Source organism: Oncorhynchus masou, chromosome 13 (assembly GCF_036934945.1).
Source record: "Oncorhynchus masou masou isolate Uvic2021 chromosome 13, UVic_Omas_1.1, whole genome shotgun sequence".
NCBI classification, from domain to species: domain Eukaryota; kingdom Metazoa; phylum Chordata; class Actinopteri; order Salmoniformes; family Salmonidae; genus Oncorhynchus; species Oncorhynchus masou.
The window spans coordinates 32,953,874-32,975,529 of record NC_088224.1 but is presented as its reverse complement, the minus strand read 5'-3'; the positions used below and the strand labels follow the sequence as shown (position 1 = coordinate 32,975,529).

The window sequence follows — 21,656 nt, the reverse complement described above, 5'->3', positions numbered from 1 at the left end:
TAGCTAGCTAACAGTACACTTTTTAACTTGAAATGAAAACGACTTTCTGCCACGTGCATGACTTTCTTAGAAACCTGTAACATCTGAAAATGAAACGTGTAACATCTGAAATGTGTAATATCTGAAAATCTTACCCGTATACATGGACGGACGCTTTTCCCTCTCTGTCACGGATGCCATGTTGCCTTAGTTTGAAGATGTAATCCGGAGACAAGTGATTTGTAGAACAGCCTTCTGTGTGTTCTCTTTTTGACTCCGTCTTCATATTTGCAATCAAATGCCAGCATTTTCTTAATCTCCTTAGCCATCATACTTAGCCAATTCCAGTGCATTCCACTGATTTCAAAACAGAAAGTGGAGAGCAACACCTTTGCAGTTCTACTACGTGATATCTTTCAAAAAAGCTGTGTTAGAAAGGATTAACTACACATTCTGACCAGCTCAAGTTATAGACAGAAGCGTGTTACATGGCAGAGCAATCCAAACTCATCTCTCGGGGTGTCCAGCCCATGTCCAGTAAGGCACTGCACTGCACTGCCCTCAACCGCAAGGCTCTCCAGAGGGTAGTACGATCTGCACAACGCATCACTGGGGACAAACTACCTTCCCTCCAGGACACTTACAGCACCCGATGTCATAGAAAGGCCCAAAATATGTATTTTCTGTGGCTAAACCAACTAGGCTCGTAATTTAACAATTGTATTTGTATTTACAGATGGCATACACGTTTGTTATTAAGGCACCTGAATGTTCACATGTTCCAGAAGGCATTTCTGCCAAAAATAGCATTTTGATCAAATAAAACAAGTTTACGCTCAAATGGCTCTCTTGTGAATTAGTGACGCACGATATACGCCTAGATTCCTGAAATGAGTCACAATTAAGGTCCCCTCAAAAACACGGACCAAAACTATGGTTCCTACACTGTTACATGTAATGACACATACAGTATCTCTAAAATCTGGATGTACTGGTTGTAGTTACAATTGTCATAATATCATCATTTATGTACATTTTTAGTAAATAAAAATGTGTCCTGTCCTCTCCAATGACTTCAATGGAAGTCAATGAGCTAAGTCGACCAGACCAAGATGCAATCACATTGGTGTGTATGGGAGAACCACCCCATTAAGTAGACAGGAACTGAGCATTTTTTTTTAATGGTAAACAGCCGGAGTGAACTACTGGTTTACAAAATTCAGCATCTTCATGTATCCACCATCTTTGTCCTCTGTTCTTGTGCCTTATTATGGATATACAGAATATGGATATACTGACAAGATACGAGTCTCTCTGCCCTAGCAATGGTAGTCGTTGTCCACAAAGCGGCACGCCGGGCTGTCTAGCTCCAAACTATCCTTTCTTTGAATTAGTGGATACATCTCATTACTGCAATCCTTTTTTTAAATATTCAATGAGGGTTGTTGACGTCAACGACCAGTATTCAGTGAATAGAGATGCTCTGCTACTAGCCTTATGATATGAATAATAACCATCTCGAGATAACTCTGATATAAAGTGTTTTTTCTCAGTTGCCGGGATGTCACCTGTCCTGCTTATATCAGTACACTCGTAACAACTTTAGTATTATGCAACTTCTATTCGATCAAATAAACCGCACGTAGCAAACAAGCTATTCTTTTTTTGCTGAGCAAATTCGACACTCTCATTGACCTCCATACAAAAACGTCTTGTTTGACCGGAGAAAGAATGAAAGAAACAACACCTGCTGGAGAAAGACAGATTTTCTGCAGAGTTGGGCCACACTCTTCTTCGATGGGGTTTTAACGGCAGTTGGCATCCAATGTTAATGTTGCATTACCGCCACTAGCTGGACAGGGCATTGAACGAGAAAATAAAAAATCCATTGTGGGAAAGACGAAAAAATACAATATACAAAAATAGACACGTCAACAACCAAAAACCTATCCCACTTCTTCAATCACAGTCCATTCCAAAATACATGCCTACACAGGCTCAGGGGCCCATGAGGGTGGAATATTCACCGACAGGATTCCTTGAAAGACCTTGGCTGTAAAATCCCAAAGACCCAAGAAAGGTTCAGCTGCATTCACACTGATTCCAATTCTCTCAGACTTCTGCGCTTGTGCTGTAAAGTTTATGACCATTGCAATAATAATGCAAAGTCCACCTTTTTAACATTTCACGACCCCTCGATTGATGAGAAACCTTCACTGGTTGTGATGGCTCTATTACCATTGTTTCTTCCCACCCACTCATCACCACCTCCAGACAAAACCTCGGTCTCTGTCTGTTACGACTTCCGCCGAAGTTGGTCCCTCTCCTTGTTCGGGCGGCGTTCTGCGGTCGGCATCACTGGCTTTCTAGTCGCTACCGATCCATGTTTCATTTTCATTTGGTTTTGTCTTCATTATACACACCTGATTTCTATTACATTAATTATGTTCCTTATTTAACCCTCTGGCTTCCCTCTCTGTTTTGTGTGTTATTGTTTGTCATGTGGGTTCGTGTTCTTGTGCTTTGGATTTTTGTGTTTTCCGTGTTGGAATATTATTCTTAATTTTTGAGTAAACTGAGCCTGACTCCACCTTTCTCCATTCACCAACACCCTCACACCTTCACACTCCAACACTGAGACAATCATGGCACAACCAGAGAAGATTACTAATGCCTACACTCTGTATTTTCCACTGGGTGCCCCTCCACCACAGAAAGCACTGAGCTAGGCTGATCACCTGCATTTCGGAGCTGCCTTACTAAAGGTATGAAAGCAAAAAAGAGACCATGTTTGTATACTGTTTTATTAACTCAATTTTTTTTTACATTGTTTGCAAACTGATATGTGACACGTATTACTGCCATGATAACATGCAAAACAGGCAACAACAACAACAACAAAATGTTTAGTTTTTTTGATAACCAGGTGGGGCTCAAAACCGGTGGGGCTCTGCCCTGCATGATAGCTTAAAACACGCTTCGTCTGATCCGCAGACAACACCAAAAATCTAAATAAGACCACTTCCTGTGACTCTGCTGCAGAGATGGTTGTCCTTCTGGAAGGAGGTTCTCAGGTTCTCGGTCACCTACCTGACAAAGGCCCTTCTCCCCCGATTTCTCAGTTTGGCCGGGCGGCCAGCTCTAGGAAGAGTCTTGTTGGTTCCAAACTTCTTCAATTTAAGATTTTTTTATTTTTATTTTTTATTTATCCGTTATTTTACCAGGTTAAGTTGACTGAGAACACGTTCTCATTTGCAGCAAAGGCCTGGGGAATAGTTACAGGGGAGAGGAGGGGGATGAATGAGCCAATTGGAAACTGGGGATTATTAGGTGACCATGATGGTTTGAGGGCCAGATTGGGAATTTAGCCAGGACACCGGGGTTAATACCCCTACTCTTACGATAAGTAAGCCGATCGAATGATGGAGGCCACTGTGTTCTTGGGGACCTTCAATTCTGCAGACATGTTTTAGTACCTTTCCCCAGATCTGTGCTTTGACACAATCCTGTCTCAGAGCTCTACAGACCATGGCTTCCTTTTTGCTCTGATTTGATTTGATTTGATTTGACATGCACTGTCAACTGTGTGGCCTTTCCATATCATGACCAATCAATTGCATTTACCACAGGTGTCAATCTCCAAGGCATTCTTGGCCGATCCCCAAACAACAAAAGCCTTGTGTTCCTTTAAAAAAAATGTGTCTCTGGCTGTTGGCGGTAGGTGCAGCCAATTCAGCTGCCTTGTGTGTCACTTAGGAAAACTGTCGCTATTGTGTGTCTAAAAGGTACAAACTGTTTTCCCGGCCCAGAGAGCAAATCAAGTGCACTATAGGCCTACCGCTGGCCAATCGGATGGCTCAGATAACCATGTATGCAGTAACGCAGCAGACATAAAAGAAAGCTACATCAAAGTTGATACTGTGAGATTTCAAAATATTTTAAATCATGACTAGAGAGACTGTCAACGAATACAGCAAATAGATGCGGTTTTTATGAGTGAGTTCATTCACCACTGTCAACACTTTGTGTTCAACACTTTTATAAGCCATAAAATGCACGTTCTTCCTATTTCCACCCAGCGCTACAACAAGCACTGCAGAGGTAATAAATGAGTAGAAAAGTGTATCTATAGGCTTGCGTTGTTATTATTAATGGCTTGTGTCTTTTTTAATATTGAGGAATATTTCACTGTTCATAGGAGAAAAAAACATGAATTTGTGCACGCAGCATAAATTATGCAGTGCTACTTGAGTTTCAAAATCATCATGAAGATGTGTTATTTTTGGTCAGTGTAAGTGGAGGAAAGGGAGAGCGGAGGATGTTGAGAGGCAGACGCTCAGTCCGCTGCTCTCTCCCTCCACTGAGACTGACCATCAGATGCAGGCACCATCAGCCCAGTAAAATACAAATAAAAATCAAATGATTTAAATGTATGCTCATTCAGCTGTGCTTCACAAGTAATACAACAATGGATCTGTTACTAATGTGTTCATATAGTCTACCTCTAATTTGGAAATATATATATGTTTAAATGGCTCTAACAACAATGCATTGGCAGGGCAATTCAAGCAAAGCCAATATGTGTTGATAATGTATTGGGCCTATAGCTTACTGAACAAACCTCATTGCTACAGTACTGTTTTTATTTGGTTAATGGTTCATGTTAATGTTTTCAGTCATGTTAAAAAATATCTGAGCGGTAGATCTCAGCTTGCATTTTGACTCAAAGTGATCTTGACTTTTGAGAAAAGGTTGGTGACCACTGTTCTAGAGTTGTCCCTGTTAACACTATCAGCGTTTCCCTTTACTGTGGCAATTGTGATCGAATCAACACAATAACTTTTATGGCTAGCAGAACCCATCAACAACATTCCGCTGAAAAGGTAGCGTGCGAAATACAAAAATATTGTTTTGAAATATTTAACTTTCATACATTCACAAGTGCAATACACCAAATTAAAGCTTAACGTCTTGTTAATCTACCCATCGTGTCCGATTTAAAAAACGGCTTTACAGCGAAAGCACAACATATGATTATTTCAGGTCAGAGCCTAGTCACAAAAACATACATCCATTTTCCAGCCAAAGAGAGGAGTCACAAAAAGCAGAAATAGAGATAAAATTAATCACTAACCTTTGATGATCTTCATCAGATGACACTCATAGGACTTCATGTTACACAAAACATGTATGTTTTGTTCGATAAAGTGCATATTTATATCCAAAAACATCTGGTGATTTTGCAGAGAGCCACATTAATTTACAGAAATAGTCATCATTAACTTTAATATAAGATACAAGTGTTATGCACAGTATTAGAGATATACTTCTCCTCAATTCAACCATTGTGGCAGATTTCAAAGAAACTTTACGGAAAAAGCAAACCATGCAATAATCTGAGTACAGCGCTCAGACAACAAAACAAGCCATACAGATATCCGCCATGTTGTGGAGTCAACAAAGTCAGAAATAGCATTATAAATAGTCACTTACCTATGATGATCTTCATCAGAATTCACTCCCAGGAATCCCAGTTTGCCATATATAAATGTTTGATTTGTTCGATAAAGTACATAATTTATGTCCAAATACCTCCTTTTGTTAACGTGTTCAGTTCACAAATCCAAACTCACGACGCGCAGGCAAGTCCAGGCGAAAGTTCAGAAGAAAAGTCATATCACAGTTTGTAGGAACATGTCAAAAGAAGTATAGAATCAATATTTAGGATGTTTTTATCACAAATCTTCAATAATTCAATAATGTTCCAACCGGAGAATTCCTTTGTCTGGAAGAATTGCAATGGAACGCAAGCTACCTCTCACGTGAACGCGCGTGATCAGCTCATGCCACTCTGGCAGACCTCTGACTCATTCAGCTCCCATTCCCCCCTCCTTCACAGTAGAAGCATCAAACAAGGTTCTAAAGACTGTTGGCATCTAGTGGAAGCCTTAGGAACTGCAATTTGACCCTATAGACACTGTATATTGGATCGGCAATGAGTTGAAAAACTACAAACCTCAGATTTCCCACTTCCTGGTTGGATTTTTCTCAGGTTTTTGCCTGCCATATGAGTTCTGTTATACTCACAGACATAATTTGAACAGTTTTAGAAACTTCAGAGTGTATTCTATCCAAATCTACTAATGATATACATATATTAGTAACTGAGCCTGAGTAGCAGGCAGTTTACTCTGGGCATGCTTTTCACCCAAACATGAAAATGCTGCCCCTATCCCAAACAGGTTTTAACTTTCAATGCAAAATACCAAAACATTTACATTACATTTAAGTCATTTAGCAGACGCTCTTATCCAGAGCGACTTACAAATTGGTGAATTCACCTTCTGACATCAGTGGAACAGCCGCTTTACAATAGTGCATCTAAATCATTTAAGGGGGGGGTGAGAAGGATTGCTTTATCCTATCCTAGGTATTCCTTGAAGAGGTGGGGTTTCAGGTGTCTCCGGAAGGTGGTGATTGACTCCGCTGTCCTGGCGTCGTGAGGGAGTTTGTTCCACCATTGGGGGGCCAGAGCAGCGAACAGTTTTGACTGGGCTGAGCGGGAACTGTACTTCCTCAGTGGTAGGGAGGCGAGCAGGCCAGAGGTGGATGAACGCAGTGCCCTTGTTTGGGTGTAGGGCCTGATCAAAACAAAACAAACTATTTAAGAAATTTTGTTGTAGGCAGAATGCATCTAATGCATTGTCTCTTGATACTCAGCCCATACTCTACACAGACCAGTGCGGCATAAACAATCAGAGCTGCAGTAGGCCTATACGCAAATAGACCTTTGCCATATATGGATCTGTACCATTTACTTTGAACTGGACTGTGTTTACAGCATGAGCAGTCGTGAATAGATGCACTTGGTTTGAGATCACAGCGAGAGCTGCATGTAGACACGTGCACATTTTGTTCATATCCTTTGCTAGTTAGTGAGTTATTAGCTCAGTTATAGATAATTTGTTGTCAGTAATAGGTGCTGATTGCTTCCCACAAGAGCACAAAATGTGTACATTTCTAGACATCATTGGAAAGCGAGTCAGGTAAAGAATGCTTTTTTGTCTTAAAGGGGCAGTGTTGTATTTTGAGTAGCCAACAGGCAGAGGGTAGCATAATTTGTCTGATTCTCTGTAATAATGGGAATAATAATGCATTTTATGTTGTAAAGTGGTTTCTTACATCCACATCTTGTCTGAATGATGAACAGGCTAATGTCAAGCCCTGCACGTTTTTCTTTCAAAAGTCTCCTGGAATGTAGGCCTACATTGGCTGCTACTGTAGGCTGAATGATAGAACAGCTATTTCTATGTTGAAATGTTATGGGATCCATTTACTCAATTGTTTTTGATGGTAGGCCACTCTGGTAGACCTACATTATGATCAAATAGCCACAATAGCCTACATGGCCACTGTTAAAACTGTAACTTAAAGCGGGTACAGCCTCAGTGTTCCCAGTAAACGCGCGCTGGAAGTTGCACAGAATTTTCACAATGTTCAAGTTTATGCTTAGCAGACCTGAAATTTGATCAGTGTCAACATGTTTTTGAGGGGACATTGGGTTGGCAGACTAATTATTTTTTCCTTTTTCAATTTTGTGTCACAACGTATAATGGATTTATACTCCCATTCAGTTGGTAGTGGTAATGCAACATATTGGATGCCAACTGCCATTAAAACCTTACCGAATGAGAATATATTGGCTGATCAGTGGCCACTGCAATATCCAGTCCACAATATGCATTCATTTGTGAAGTGAAATATGAACATTATTTAAAATAGCGTTGACTTTTTGTTTAGATTAATTTACTACTACTAACGAAAAATACAATTATCTGAGGTCATACACTAAAATATTTATGGACAGAGTAAACACTAGGGTATTTCGTGACCATGATTACCAGATGGTGTTTGTTTGAGATCATTGACTGTTTAAACCATTAAGGGGTTAGACTAGTGTTTGCTCTGTATTTGGCAAAGGGTAATTCATATGGTTAATTACCGCAGTGAGCATCAGAGGGCTGTTAACATAGAGATCCTATTAAATGATTCTAAATCCTAATTCAATGTCTGCTCATCTAACACACAATTAATGCTGGTGTCATTGTGAATGGTGGCACATGGAAAGGGACCGGCTCCCACTTTTGTTGGTGTTATAGGGACTTGCTTTGGACCCTGGCTGGCCTGTTTTCAATTACCCCAGCATGGATTATCTCACAGCCCAGTGCAGCTGTCTAAACAGCGTGCAACCATCACCACCACGAGAGGGATTCAAAGAAACTTGAGAAAAGCCAAGAAAGGGGAAGATAACATAAATATTTAGATGAAGTATTTCAAGTATACTGCACTCTGACTACAATGTTTTTTTTGTAAGTAAAAATTGCACTCTCCTACATGAGTTCGCTGGTATTACGGTTGCTGTCCTTTCAGCATCACAAGCCTGACACACACTGGACGCCTAGGTCCAATAGGTTTGCAACTGCCCAAAAATGTCTCTATAATAAATTCATATACAATTACAATTTCCCAGTCTGACCTTTACTAATAGTGAGCACACAACTTTCCAACAATTTCCCACACTCTTCCCTACCAGCGAGTCAAGGAAATTGTGCAAAGTTTTCAGGAATTTTTTTCATGAAAGTGAAGGACAGTAATGTTATGAGTAAAGTAGGAATCACAGGTTTCAGTAGGCAATATGATATACTCATGTTTCAAGAATGTATATACAGTGTTTGGCCTGGCGAAAAGCACTTTTATGCGATGTCTGAATGAGTTGTTTTTACTCCCGCTGGTCGTGGCTGGTCTCGGGAAGAAATTATGGTCTCAGTCAAGACTGAGTAACAAATGTATCAGGACAGAGAGACTCAATATGTGCTTAATACACCGGACTCAAGACTGGTCTTGAGTACTACAACACTGGGTAAAAATCCTTACTAGAGTTATCTTGATAACATGCCCCACACCTACTTGGTTGCCATGGCACCAGTGCGTGCATAAGTTCAGACAAAAAAATGCATAGATGTGATTGGGAGCCACAAAGAAATGTCCTGCCGACCCATAAAGGCCTCTCACAATTACTGTGGCTCCCTCCTTGACATGTATTTTTAGGGGGTCTAAAAACCCGAATGCTTGTCAAGCTTTCTCAACTTCCATGATTTGTATCTAAACAGCACAGACCACACAGATGAAGATCTCATCTCTCTCTATCTCGGGCAGCTATGGCATAATACAAAGTAGTTCAAACCATGTTCATGAACAGTGTTCATGTCAGCTTCTGTTTAATCACTTAGGTAACTAGGTTAGTGATCTAAACCTGAACGTTTCTTTCGTGTCCCTCTAGCCAGAGACGCTTCAGCTGGAAAACCTAAATAGCATTTGTCTACAGGAAAGGGGATGTAAAAGCGTTTTGCAAAACCCACAGAGGGAAGGAAACACTCCCATTATTTTTCCTGTGGCAGGAAAAAAAGGTAATGGTTTTCATTCTCGTCTGCAACAAAGTGGGGTCTCCCATTACTGAACCCACACCCGAGAGGGGTGGAGTATGGTTTCTAACGTATGGTAGTAGCCACAATGCCCTGAACCTTCTCTACTATTACAACTACACTCACACACAGAGGCCATGGCCTATTCTGAGGGAGGGAGGGGTGCACTACAGCTAATGCTCTTGTGGGAGGGTTAAAGGTCATTTTCTTGTATAAACATCCATCTGGCTGAGTACCAATGTTCTGGTCTAGCTGCTGTCATCATTCTTTGACTTTCCAGCGACTTGTTTTTTATTTAACAATAAAAGTATATAAGGTTGCAACATTCCAGTAACCTTCCTAAAATTCCCAGGTTTTGTACTTATTTTCTCTCCTGATTCCAGGAATATGACAACCAAGATTTATGTAAAACCCGGGAATTTTGGTAAAGTCAATGATTTTGTTATTATCCAGGCATAGCCTACCTTTAATGTTGACATACTTTGTTGTATATCCTACTCTAGGCTAGCTCCTTCCAGTAACTAAATTCTGGATCAAACTAGGCTATTTGTAGTATGCTGTTGTCCATGTTCAGGCCCTTGTTTTGAACATTTCCAAGATGAATTTCAAAATAAATTTGAAATTTGGGCCAAGTTGAGGCTAGCGTACTTGGCTTGTATTTTGTTTGTTTGGTGTTCTGTAGGTTTTTAATGCCCTCTCTATTTGAAATAGGCTACGCGTTCCACTCCATCCCTGCAGACACCCAAAAACGAGGATGATTTATAAAGCGCTCTGAGCTTATCCCTCGTCTCGCCACAGAATGCCTCAATCCTCAGCGGAATTTGCAAACAGTCCCAGGTGAGGGTATCTGCGTTTAATGTTTTTTAACTGCGGTTTTCTGCAGGTTCAGAAAATGGGGGGTTTGAAACTCAGAAAGACAACTTAGGGCCTTGTCACCACCAAGCTACATGTAATTTAGCCCAGTAAGGGCAACAAATTTTTAGCCTACTTCGTGCCAGAGCGATGATTGATGTCTTTGTTTTCATATATTAAATGTATTCCCCCTCTCCTCAACTTTCAAGAGGCCTAGCCTAGGCCTACATGTAGGCATAATTTAGGGAGCACAGGTTGGCTGTTTCATTTTGTTGGCCTGACATATCCCAGGGTTTAACTTCAAATGTAGTAAAAAAATAAAAATTCAGACACTTCCCCCGTCAGCATAAGGCCAGTACACATTTGTCTTGTTAAGGCAGGATAATCCTGGATATTCCTGCCTTTTGAGTCTTCCTAAAAAGATCTGTCTTTGAAGGAGCCATTGTGTTGTTTTTTCACTCACTGACTTTTCAGAAGGTAATGAGTTATTTGGCAGGAAAAGAGTCATGCACCTCTCTTCAGTTCTAAAGACATGTAATTTCCGTCAGTGCGATCTGGTGATTTTCTTGCTGGATAAGAATCTCTGTGGTTAACGAGGCGTTTCACTGTCATAAAGTAGGAGGCACCAAAGTATTATTGTGGTCCTGTATGGCTCGGGTTGGTAGAGCATGGCACTTCCACCGCCAGGGTTATGGTTTTGATTCCTGAGGCCACCAATATGTAAAATGTATGCACGCATTACTGTAAGTCGCTTTGGATAAAAGTGTCTGCTAAATGGCTTATATTATTATTATATGGAGTCATGACACCTTTATTGGAAACTGTTTTCTCATCCGTTTCTCATCAATATCTTTTTTCTTTCTTTTAGGCCTATGCCAAGTTTCCTGGTGCTCCACTCAAAGTCCACAAGATCACCAACCTCTGGAGAAATCCCACAGGTAATTCCAATCCAGGGAACTGCTATGTTATGTTCTGATGTAGGTACTCACCAGTAATGGGGGAAAAATGTATACAGTTACAATTCACAGTATTATTTTGGATGATAACATGTCAATACTTTGACTCCAAGTATAGATTTAAAAAAAATTCTGCTAGGTAGAGTTAGCTAGCGCTAGTCGGCTGTACCTGCGCCAAAATACCACTATTTTTCATCCTTTTCAGCTTGTTCTCCATCTTCTTTAAATAGTGAGCAAACATGTTTTCATCACTTTTATTTCCATGACAGATCTAAAGTAATTTTCTCATCCTCTCTCGTCTCTCTGCAGCAGTGAGCAATATGTTTGGAACATTAAATCGCAATCGAATCGCAATACTATAGAATCAGGAGAATCACAATACCGTATTGTAAGGTCCCTGGCAATTCCCAGCCCTTGTACTCACCATGCCTTTTTTTGACATGAACTTGCCCTCGGTGAACCCGACTTTACACTCTTCTGAGTTAAGGGGGAGAAGAAAAGGAAATCAGACCTTTCCCTCCTCACTGAACTCAGTTAAGGGTCACAGGTCATACAGTCACTGGGTCACACATCACCTGAGTAGAACATAGCTTTACTTCACAGTCTGCATTCACTCACCCTGAGAAACATAGAGAGCGATGGTTTGATATATGAGGACAGGAAGCTCTCACTTTCCCCCTCTTCTCACAGTAGAACAGGGTTCACAGGTCGTGGGGTAACAAAACGTCTGCAAGCACCAAAAGGTTTGCAAGCACCTGACATTCTTAATTCTCCCAATACAACCTCCTTTGTGTTCCAGCCCATTTTGGCTGTAGCCTCCTGTCTTCTTCACGCCACAGGGGGTTCAGACGAGTCTCTGGTTATAATGGTTACGGTTTTGGTCGTTTTCTTTGCAATCTCGCTATGCATCTTAGAAGATCTCTATATCATATTAATGTGGTTGCTGAGATGTTAAACACTTTTCCAGGTGTTGTAAGGTCTGATAATCTGCTCAGCACGAATGCAATAAAGACGATCTTAAAAGCGCCTTTTGGGCTGACTGTTCTGGTCCCTCGTTTCAGGTACCTTGCCGGCACTGAAGACCACAGAGGAAAGTATTGGTAGTCTTTCCAAACCCAGTAATGTCATCATTCACCTTAGAAAACAGGTGAGTCCTATTCCCACCATGTCTCTTCCCCTTCCCACAGGGGAGATTAATACTAAACAGGTGAAAGACAGCCTCTCCCTCCACCCCCCATCCCTTTACACAGGAAACATGTGGGTAACCATGCCCTTCCAAATTAGGAGCTGTTCTGTAGGAAACAGATGTGTGTTTATGTAACACTAAACTGTTCTTAGAAACAGGTGACTGATATCCAGAGCCATTTGTAGGGATGTTTTGGCCCCAAGGGATTTTCTCTTGGTTATATATTCTGGGCATGCAGAAGAAATCCTATTTTGCCAAGGCACAACTTGGTTTCAGAAGGGTTTCTTGAGCTCCAGTGACTACATGGTAATGATGAATCTCTAGAAGACATCCTCATCTATAGTTGGGTTGGGTACTAGTTCTTTAGTTGTTGTGTTCACCTGAAATCAAATCAAATCAAAGTTTATTTGTCACGTGCGCCGAATACAACAGGTGTAGACCTCACAGTGAAATGCTTACTTACAGGCTCTAACCAATAGTGCGGAAAAAAATAAAATAAATAAATATTTTTAAAAAGGGGGAAAAAAGTATGTGTGTTGATAAGTAAAGAAATAAAACAACAGTAAAAAGACATTTGAAAATAAGAGTAGCAAGGCTATATACAGACACCGCAGGCTTATTGAGGTAGTATGTACATGTGGGTATGGTTAAAGTGACTATGCATATATGATGAACAGAGAGTAGCAGTAGTGAAAAAGAGGGGTTGGCAGGTGGTGGGCGGGACACAATGCAGATAGCCCGGTTAGCCATTGTGCAGGAGCACTGGTTGGTCAGGCCAATTGAGGTAGTATGTACATGAATGTATAGTTAAAGTGACTGTGTATATAAGATAAACAGAGAGTAGAAGCAGCGTAAAAGAGGAGTTGCGGGGGTACACAATGCAAATAGTCCGGGTAACCATTTGGTTACCTGTTCAGGAGTCTTATGGCTTGGGGGTAAAAACTGTTGAGAAGCCTTTTTGTCCTAGACTTGGCTCTCCGGTACCGCTTGCCATGCGGTAGTAGAGAGAGTGGCTGGGGTCTTTTACAATTTTCAGGGCCTTCCTCTGACACCGCCTGGTGTAGAGGTCCTGGATGGCAGGCAGCTTTGCCCCAGTGATGTACTGGGCCGTACGCACTACCCTCTGTAGTGCCTTGCGGTCAGAGGCCGAGCAATTGCCGTACCAGGCAGTGATGCAACTGGTCAGAATACCAACCATATTAAGAAGTATGGTTAAGAAACATATTAAGAAGGGACACCTGCATCAGTGTGAGGTTTATTTCACTTGTGCCATACTGATACTACTGGTATGCAAAAGGAAGATGGTAGGCAAACTGGAGGCCCTTATATATTAGTGTCTAGGGAACTGATGGTTTATTGATCATGGACAGTGAGTCTTGGGGTAGAGGTTAACTGGCTATAAGTTGAGGTTAACTGGCTATGAGCATTGACTTGTATTGGTAGAACGGCTTGGCATATTGATTCACTAGGCTTAATTTAGTGTTTTAGGCTGGGTTATGAGCCTCAGGTGTAGAAATCATAGATCATAAACTCTATGCATACATTAGAGGGGTATCTCATAAAGTCACCGGAGGGTATACTACAAATCAGGATCAATGAGTTAGCCAGCTAACATGCCTTAATATAATATTTTAGGGAGATAAGCTTGAAATGGACATGGTCTAATTCAGAGTTTCCCAAACTCTGTCCATCCCCCCCACCCCCATGGTGCATATCTTTGTACTACACAGCTGATTCAATTAATCAAAGCTTGATGATGAATTGGTTATTTGAATCAGCTGTGTAGTGCTAGGGTGAAAACCAAAAATGTGCACCCTGGGGGAGGGTGAACTCAACAAAACACATCTAAGTTTAGCTTTCAGAAATCAATCAATAGTTATTTCTGGTTCTTTATCAAAGTTAACTCATTGATCCTGCTTTGTAGTATATCTCTCAGATTGTGCAACAGTTTAGCAGTGTTGTGGTAAGCGTCCACCATATTGCTTCCACCTTACAGATTGAGAGGTTAGGGCCAAGGTGGAGGGGTAGGGATTGAATAGGGACCGTCTCATTGGAGTCCTAAGAAAAGCTTGTTTTTTCACAACAACAAAAAAAGAGAAGATATTTCACCATAGGAAAAGGCCAGCGTTCAAATTCAAATGGTGTTTTCAAACACTTATATTGACCTTAGTATTCACAGTATTTATAAATGAATGACTGCTTTCAATTGCTTTCATTATACTTTTCTTTGGACACTGACAATCTAAAACTTCATTGGAAATGAGTGTGCAAGTCAGGGTCATGGCATTTAGTTTAGTCTTAGGTCTTGGCAAAGTGTTTTATAGTTATTGTGGCTTACGGAAGCAGTTTGACAGTTATGCATCTTGGCAAAGAGGTTTATGGTTAATGAGTCCTGGCAAAGGGTCCATGTGTAGAGGAAGTGGACAAACGATGAGGGGTAAGTTAAGGTGTCATTCTATGATCCTTCCATTTATTGACACTGATGATTGCCATGGTCTTTCTTTTGGTAACAAGGTTTTTAATAGATGGTTTGTGGTTGCTTTGTGTTGACAACAGTGCTCAAACTTTAGTGCTCAAATTTACACTACAGAATAAGCTGGCAGCACTTTTCTCTTAAAGATTAGTTGGTTTTCACTGTTTTAAAACTTCTTATACCATGGCATTGTTGAATACTTGTTTCTGATTAGCTTGAAGGGCATTCTAGAGCATGCATTATTTCCCTATAATGCATGGTGTATCAGCACGGTAGAATTCAATGGATATAGTTCATTATTGCATGTTCTATTGAGCTTCTGTACTTTCAAAATCCAAGTTGAAAACCTTATTGGCATTGTTGAATTTGATTCTCATTATGGCAAGCTAGGACTGATGGTTTGGCTAGCTAAACTAGCAAGTCTGTTCTTTTGGTTACCAAGGCAACTGGTGCCCTGGCGGTTGGTGGCACCTTAATTGGGAAGGACAGGCTTGTGGTAATGGCTGAAGCAGCATGAGTGAAATGGTAACAAACATGTTTGATGCCATTCCATAGGCTCCGTTCCAGCCATTCTTATGATCCACCTTCCCCTCAGCAGCCTTCACTCTACTGTAGCTATCTAGTAAACTTGCTAGCTACTTCAGTGGATGTTGAGCACATTCTTCAAACTCTTTGAGCTTTGTAAAGGCCTTTTCACCAGAAGTTTAACTTTTGCAATGCCTTTTTTTCCGGGTGAATTCTATTGACTCTTTTGTAAGGGGGACTATTCATCCATGCTCTCATCTAGGACCTGATATCCCAATATCTAAACTAAGTGGCTGACTGTCCTGTCTTTCAGAAATACAATGCTGACTATGACCTCTCAGCCAAGGAAGGGGCAGACACTCTGGCTCCTACATGAGGAGAAACTGCTGCCTGCATTGGTGAGATAACTTCGGCCTGCGGAGAGGGCGATGGAGGAACGAAAAAAGGCAGTTAATGGATTATTTTTCTCTCTTCACATACCATGTAGAACAGAGAAAAAGAAGAGAGAAGTAAAAGGGTGGCTATGGTGTAGCAGATCATGCTAAAGTACCCTAACACACACACAGACACATACAAAACATCCCCACATTTTAACATTCCCATTATCGCCTTTCGGTGGAGGTTGATGATAAAAAAAAATATCAAAGGTTTCTGCTCTTTTAGTCTGTGCCAGGGGGAGGAGTCGGATCAGATACCCCTGTGGATTCAGGAACGCTTTCAAGTCATTGAAAAAGCTAAAAGAAACTCTGTCTGACCCACTCCTAATAGATATGCTTTCTAAATGCTTTCGCCTGGCATGACCTTCCATGGGCAAGGTTAGATGCTAGGTTCTGTCTTGGTAATGCAGTTTCTCTCTCAACATTACAAGAAAAGTAAGCTATTGTGAAATATTCTTTAGAACTGTGAAATATTTGACTTCTACTCAGCTTAAGGTTAAAGGGGAAGTAGGCATTCATCGTCAAAGCCTTTGAAGCCTTGAAAACTTTTGAAGCTTAATTGAGCATTGATTAGCAGCTATAGTACCAAGCTTAATGGCCATGTTCCAATTTCCATTCTAGCATAGCACTTAGTGTGCAGCAATATATCGGGCATGTATTCTTAGTAGTTGGCTAGTATGAACATTGGAACAAGGCTCAGGGACGGACATGGCTTGCCTGTGTTTACTCTTTGGGCCCTGTGGAGAATCCTCATAAGTTTACCATGACCAACCTGTGCCGCATTTCGTGTATAAAAGCATCTGGCATCCTGTGTAAAAGAGGGCAGTAATGAAATGGGCGACAGACATTGTGTCTCAGGGTGGATGGAGTTGCATCTAGAAACAAGCAGAAGAGTCTCAGGTATCTTTGACGACACCTGGGGTGACCCCTTGCATCTGCACCGAGCCTCTGGGAATAAAGCAACAGTATGGCCGTACGATTAGGGAAATGGGACCCCAAGAGGGTCAGGTTAAATACTGTTATGCCCCTGGTTAAATTGCATGCATCATGTCGTCAAACATCTCAATTTCAAAATAGCAGTCCTAGCAATTGAAGTTATTTTCAACAAAAGGATCAACTGTTGGAAAGTCAGGGTGGTCCTGTCCTCTTAATTCACAGGTCTGTTTTGAAAAAAGGTGCATTTGATCTTCATTGTTGTGTTGGATCTATGAAGTGCCTTTTGATCATCATTTGTTGTATCTAGTTGCTCTAGCCAGTGGTCACCAACCTTTTCTGAGTCAAGATCACTTTCTGAGTCAAAATGCAAGCTGTCACACCCTGACCATAGTTTGCTTTGTATGTTTCTATGTTTTGTTTGGTCAGGGTGTGATCTGAGTGGGCATTCTATGTTGTGTGTCTAGTTTGTCTGTTTCTGTGTTTGTCCTGATATGGTTCTCAATCAGAGGCAGGTGTTAGTCATTGTCTCTGATTGGGAACCATATTTAGGTAGCCTGTTTGGTGTTGGGTTTTGTGGGTGATTGTCTCCTGTATCAGTGTTTGTACCACACGGGACTGGTTTCAGGTTTTCACATTTATTGTTTTGTAGTTTGTTCATGTATAGTTTGTCTTATTAAAAAACCATGAACTTCAACCACGCTGCGTATTGGTCCGCCTCTCCTTCGACAGAAGAATCCCGTAACACAAGCTGAGATCTACCACATAGATTTTCTTATAGGCCCAATACATTATATCGGCCGTGATCGGGAGACCCATGAGGCGGCACACAATTAGCCCACAGCATATTGGCTGTGCTTGAATTACCTGTCAATGTTGTTCTTCTCAGACCATTTTGAAATTATAGTTCAACAATTTTGGCATATGATCACACTGGTAATAGATAATTTTTTTGTATTAATTGAGGCACAGCTAAGTGAGCATAATAATTAGCTTATTTGTTTTACTTGACTGATGGCCTGCATCTGATGGTCAGTCTGAGGGGAGGGAGGGAGCAGCAGTGAGGCTGCCTCTCACCCGAAACAAATAAGAAATAGAAAATGCCTTGGTGATCGACCAATCGATCGTGATCACCGGTTGGTGACCACTGCTCAAGCGAGTACTGTATTCCCCCTCTATTCCCCTCCATCCATCTAAAGTGCCTTCAGAAAGTATTCATATCCCTTGACTAATTCTACAGTTTGTTGTTACAGCCTGAATTCAAAATGGATTAGATGAGATTTTTTGTCACCCATCTACACACAATAATGACAAAGTGAAAACATATTTTAGATTTTTTTGCAAATTTATTGAAAATTAAATGCATAGAGCCTCCCGAGTGGCACAGCAGTCTAAGGCACTGCATCACAGTGCAAGCAATTGTGCTTGCATAGAGACCTGGGTTCGATCCCAGGCTGTATCACAGCCGGGCGTGAACGGGAAACCCATGAGGCGGCACACAAATAGCCCAGCGTTGTCCGGGATAGATAAGGGTTTGGCCAGGTGTGATTTCCTTGTCCCATCGCACTCTAATGACTCCTTGTGGCAGTCTGTAAGCTGACACATTGGTGCAGCTGGCTTCCGGTTTAGGCGAGCAGTGTGACAAGAAGCAGTGTGGCTAGGCATGGTTGTGTTTAGGAGGATGCATGACTCTCGATCAAGTCCGTAGGGGAGTTGCAGCGATGGGACAAGACTGAGAAAAGGGGGTAAAAGTTCAAATAAATGAAAATATGAGTCTTTCTGGGTATGTATCTAAGAGCTTTGCACACCTGGATTCAACAACATTTGCCTGTTTTATTATTTTCAAAATTCTTCAATATCTGTCAAATTGGTTGTTTACTGTTGTTAGACAACTATTTTTAAGTCTTGTCATAGATTTTCAAGCAGATTTAAGTCAAAACTGTAACTCGCCCAGTCAAGAATATTCACTATCTTCTTGGTAAGCGACTCCAGTGTGGATTTGGCCTTGTGTCCTGCTGAAAGGTGAGTTCATCTCCCAGTGTCTGCTGGAATCAAATCAAATTTTATTTGTCACATGTGCCAAATACAACACCTTACTGTGAAATGCTTACTTACAAGCCCTTAAACAACAATGCGGTTTTAAGAAAATATAGTTATGAAAATATTTACTAAATAAACTAAATTTAAAAAAGTAAAAAATAAAATAACATTAACGAGGCTATATACCTGGGATACCAGTACCGAGCCAATGTGCAGTGGCACGTGTTAGTCAAGGTAATTTGTACAGTTACTATGCATAGATACTAAACCACGAGTAGCAGCAGTGTAAAAACAAGGGGGGGGTTGTCAATGCCAATAGTCCGGGTGGTCATTGTATTAATTGTTCAGCAATCTTATGCTTGGGGGTAGAAGCTGTTATGGAGCCTTTTGGACCTAGATTAACAAATTGGGAGCAGTGGACGTGACGCGGTGCTGGAACGCCGAGAACGCACTCAACTTTCTGCTGCCCAACCACATTCACAACCAGCAACTGGAGAGGCTGAGGCTGGTGAGGGGAGACCCCACACTGGATCTCGGACATCAGCTGGAGAAGGTGAGAAGGGACGGTTGAGGGTGTAAAATACATATTGTTGGAGAAGATAAGACTGAGTGTGAATTGACACAATGTGATTTGGCAAATGGCCAGGTAACAGATGGAGGGAGGGGATGAAAGGTACAGAAGAGGAGGGTGATGCAAAAGAGAGGAACAAAGAGTTGATCATTCAGACAGTGAGAAATAAGAGATGGAGGGGAGTGATGAAAGAGTGTCTTGAGAAGCACAGAGAAAGGAGGTGAAACATGAGATGATAATAAGATGTGAAATGATAAGGGTTATACGGCCAAGTCTATGGATGGACTATCATCAAAGTAGTCCACATTGTAAATAGCATCTAGCGATTTCCAGAGAGAGGCCCCTGGGTTGCCTCTTTGGTACCCTGACGTGGAGAGGGTAGTTCATGGTAATTGAAAAAAGCCAAAACAGTCTGTGTTTTCACAACACGTGGTAATTGGGTCAGGCGGTTCATCTCCGTGGAAACCACATTCAGGAATAAGGGGGGGGGGGGTTAATAATAAAGGGAATTGTTCTCAAAGATTCCACCCTAAAATATGTTTTATTTTATTTGTTATGCTATATCAACATGTGCATTGACTCGGTTTGTAACTGGGGGATGGGCAACTTCGGTCCTTGGGCGGAACCAGAGTTGCCCATCCCTGGTTTAACTAACTGTACACATAACCATGTTCTGGCTTCATTGAGGGATGGGTCATAAATAAGCTCCATGTGCACTTGCTTGCTGATGACCTTTTTCATAAATGCAAATACAGCTGTTCAGGCTGAGAATGCTTCTGTATGTCCATGCTGGAGTGCATGAACCTGCTCTCTCACCGCCTGGGCTTACACAAGTTCTTCTTCAGGGATTCTTAAGTGGCTGCTGTGCAGAAAATGCAAATTATGTTAAATATTTTTGCTAAATTGCATGCAAAGCAAATTATGTGAACTTCGGCTAAGTTCAAAAGCCATACTGCAGTGATGGAGCCACTTTGTGCATTGTCTCCCCAGCCCATCCTCTTTGGATGCCAATGTGGTCACCTAGCCCCCCTGCTGAAGGTGAAGCTGCCTAATGGGAAACTCCACCAACACCTCAACTCCCAGGACAACCTGCGGCACTACTGCACCAACGGCCTGGTCCTCTATTTCCCCTCAGAGAGCGGAGGTAAGTTCCCTGGAGTATTATTTCTCAACTCCGTTCTTCGAGTAGTATCCCCAACAGTACAGTCACTTTTGTTGTAGCACAGGGCAAACACACCTGATTTTAACTTGTCAAGTGGTTGATTGGTTGACTGTTTGGGATACTCGAGAACCAGAGTTGAGACGTACTGATCTGGAGTACCTAGTCTAGCAGTGTGATACTCGACTCCAAAACACTGAAAACTCTAACTGTATTAACAAGCAATTGCAAAAACTGGTTTTGTTATGATACGCTATGTGCAGAGACTTCATGCTTTCTTCTCTTTTGACACTCATCCCAGGTGTCAGTCTATTCAGATGGTAGTGACTTTGACAACGAGCCCCATAAACAACGCAACCAAATCCTGTCTGTCCTGTTCGCCATGGGCTCCATGCTGGGCTATGCCATTTTGATGGGGATCGTCAGCATCCAGCACGTCTGACCGCAGGCAGCGCTAGTGGGACCCCACCACATCAAGGAGGGGGAAGAGGAATGAGCAGTACTGGCTCTGTATGGGACTAGGGACAAGGAGACGTTGTGAAGAGAAAATGGACGTTCTCTGATTTATTCTGTGTACTGCAATAAGGGAACTGGGATTACATTCCTGAAAAATCTCAATCCCCCACAATGTGCGATAATCCTTTGTCAGAACAGACCCCTCTTGGCATCCACCAACATGCCAAGTTGGGCTGTCTCCTTTATTGGGGATTGATTTTTGTTTTCTTGACATCCCAGGAAGGCATACCTTTTCTTGTCTCAGAATCTTCAAGTAAGTTTTAATATAATTGAAGAATTATGAAGAAAGTATGCCTTTCCTTTTTTACCCCTAAAATCACAATGGAAAACATATTCGACAGAATTATGCAGTAGAGCAGATATATTACCTGGAAGTTATTCTTTACATTGTTTGAGATCTTTCCAAGGGGACTTTAAGGTAACACAGAGAATGTTTCTGTCTCACAAACGCAGTATTTTTTTTATCGATCACCCAAAGAAAGGTGACTTATAGAAAACATGCATAAGGTTTGGTATTGAGAAAAAATGATGCTGTACAGCTCTGCTT

The 21,656-nt window shown here is 41.5% G+C and overlaps 1 pseudogene; it reads left to right on the top strand.

Moving 5' to 3' along the window:
* Positions 1-467: 467 nt before the first annotated feature.
* On the top strand, positions 468-19,434 carry LOC135553311 (metaxin-1-like; annotated as a pseudogene).
* The last annotated feature ends 2,222 nt before the right edge of the window (positions 19,435-21,656 follow it).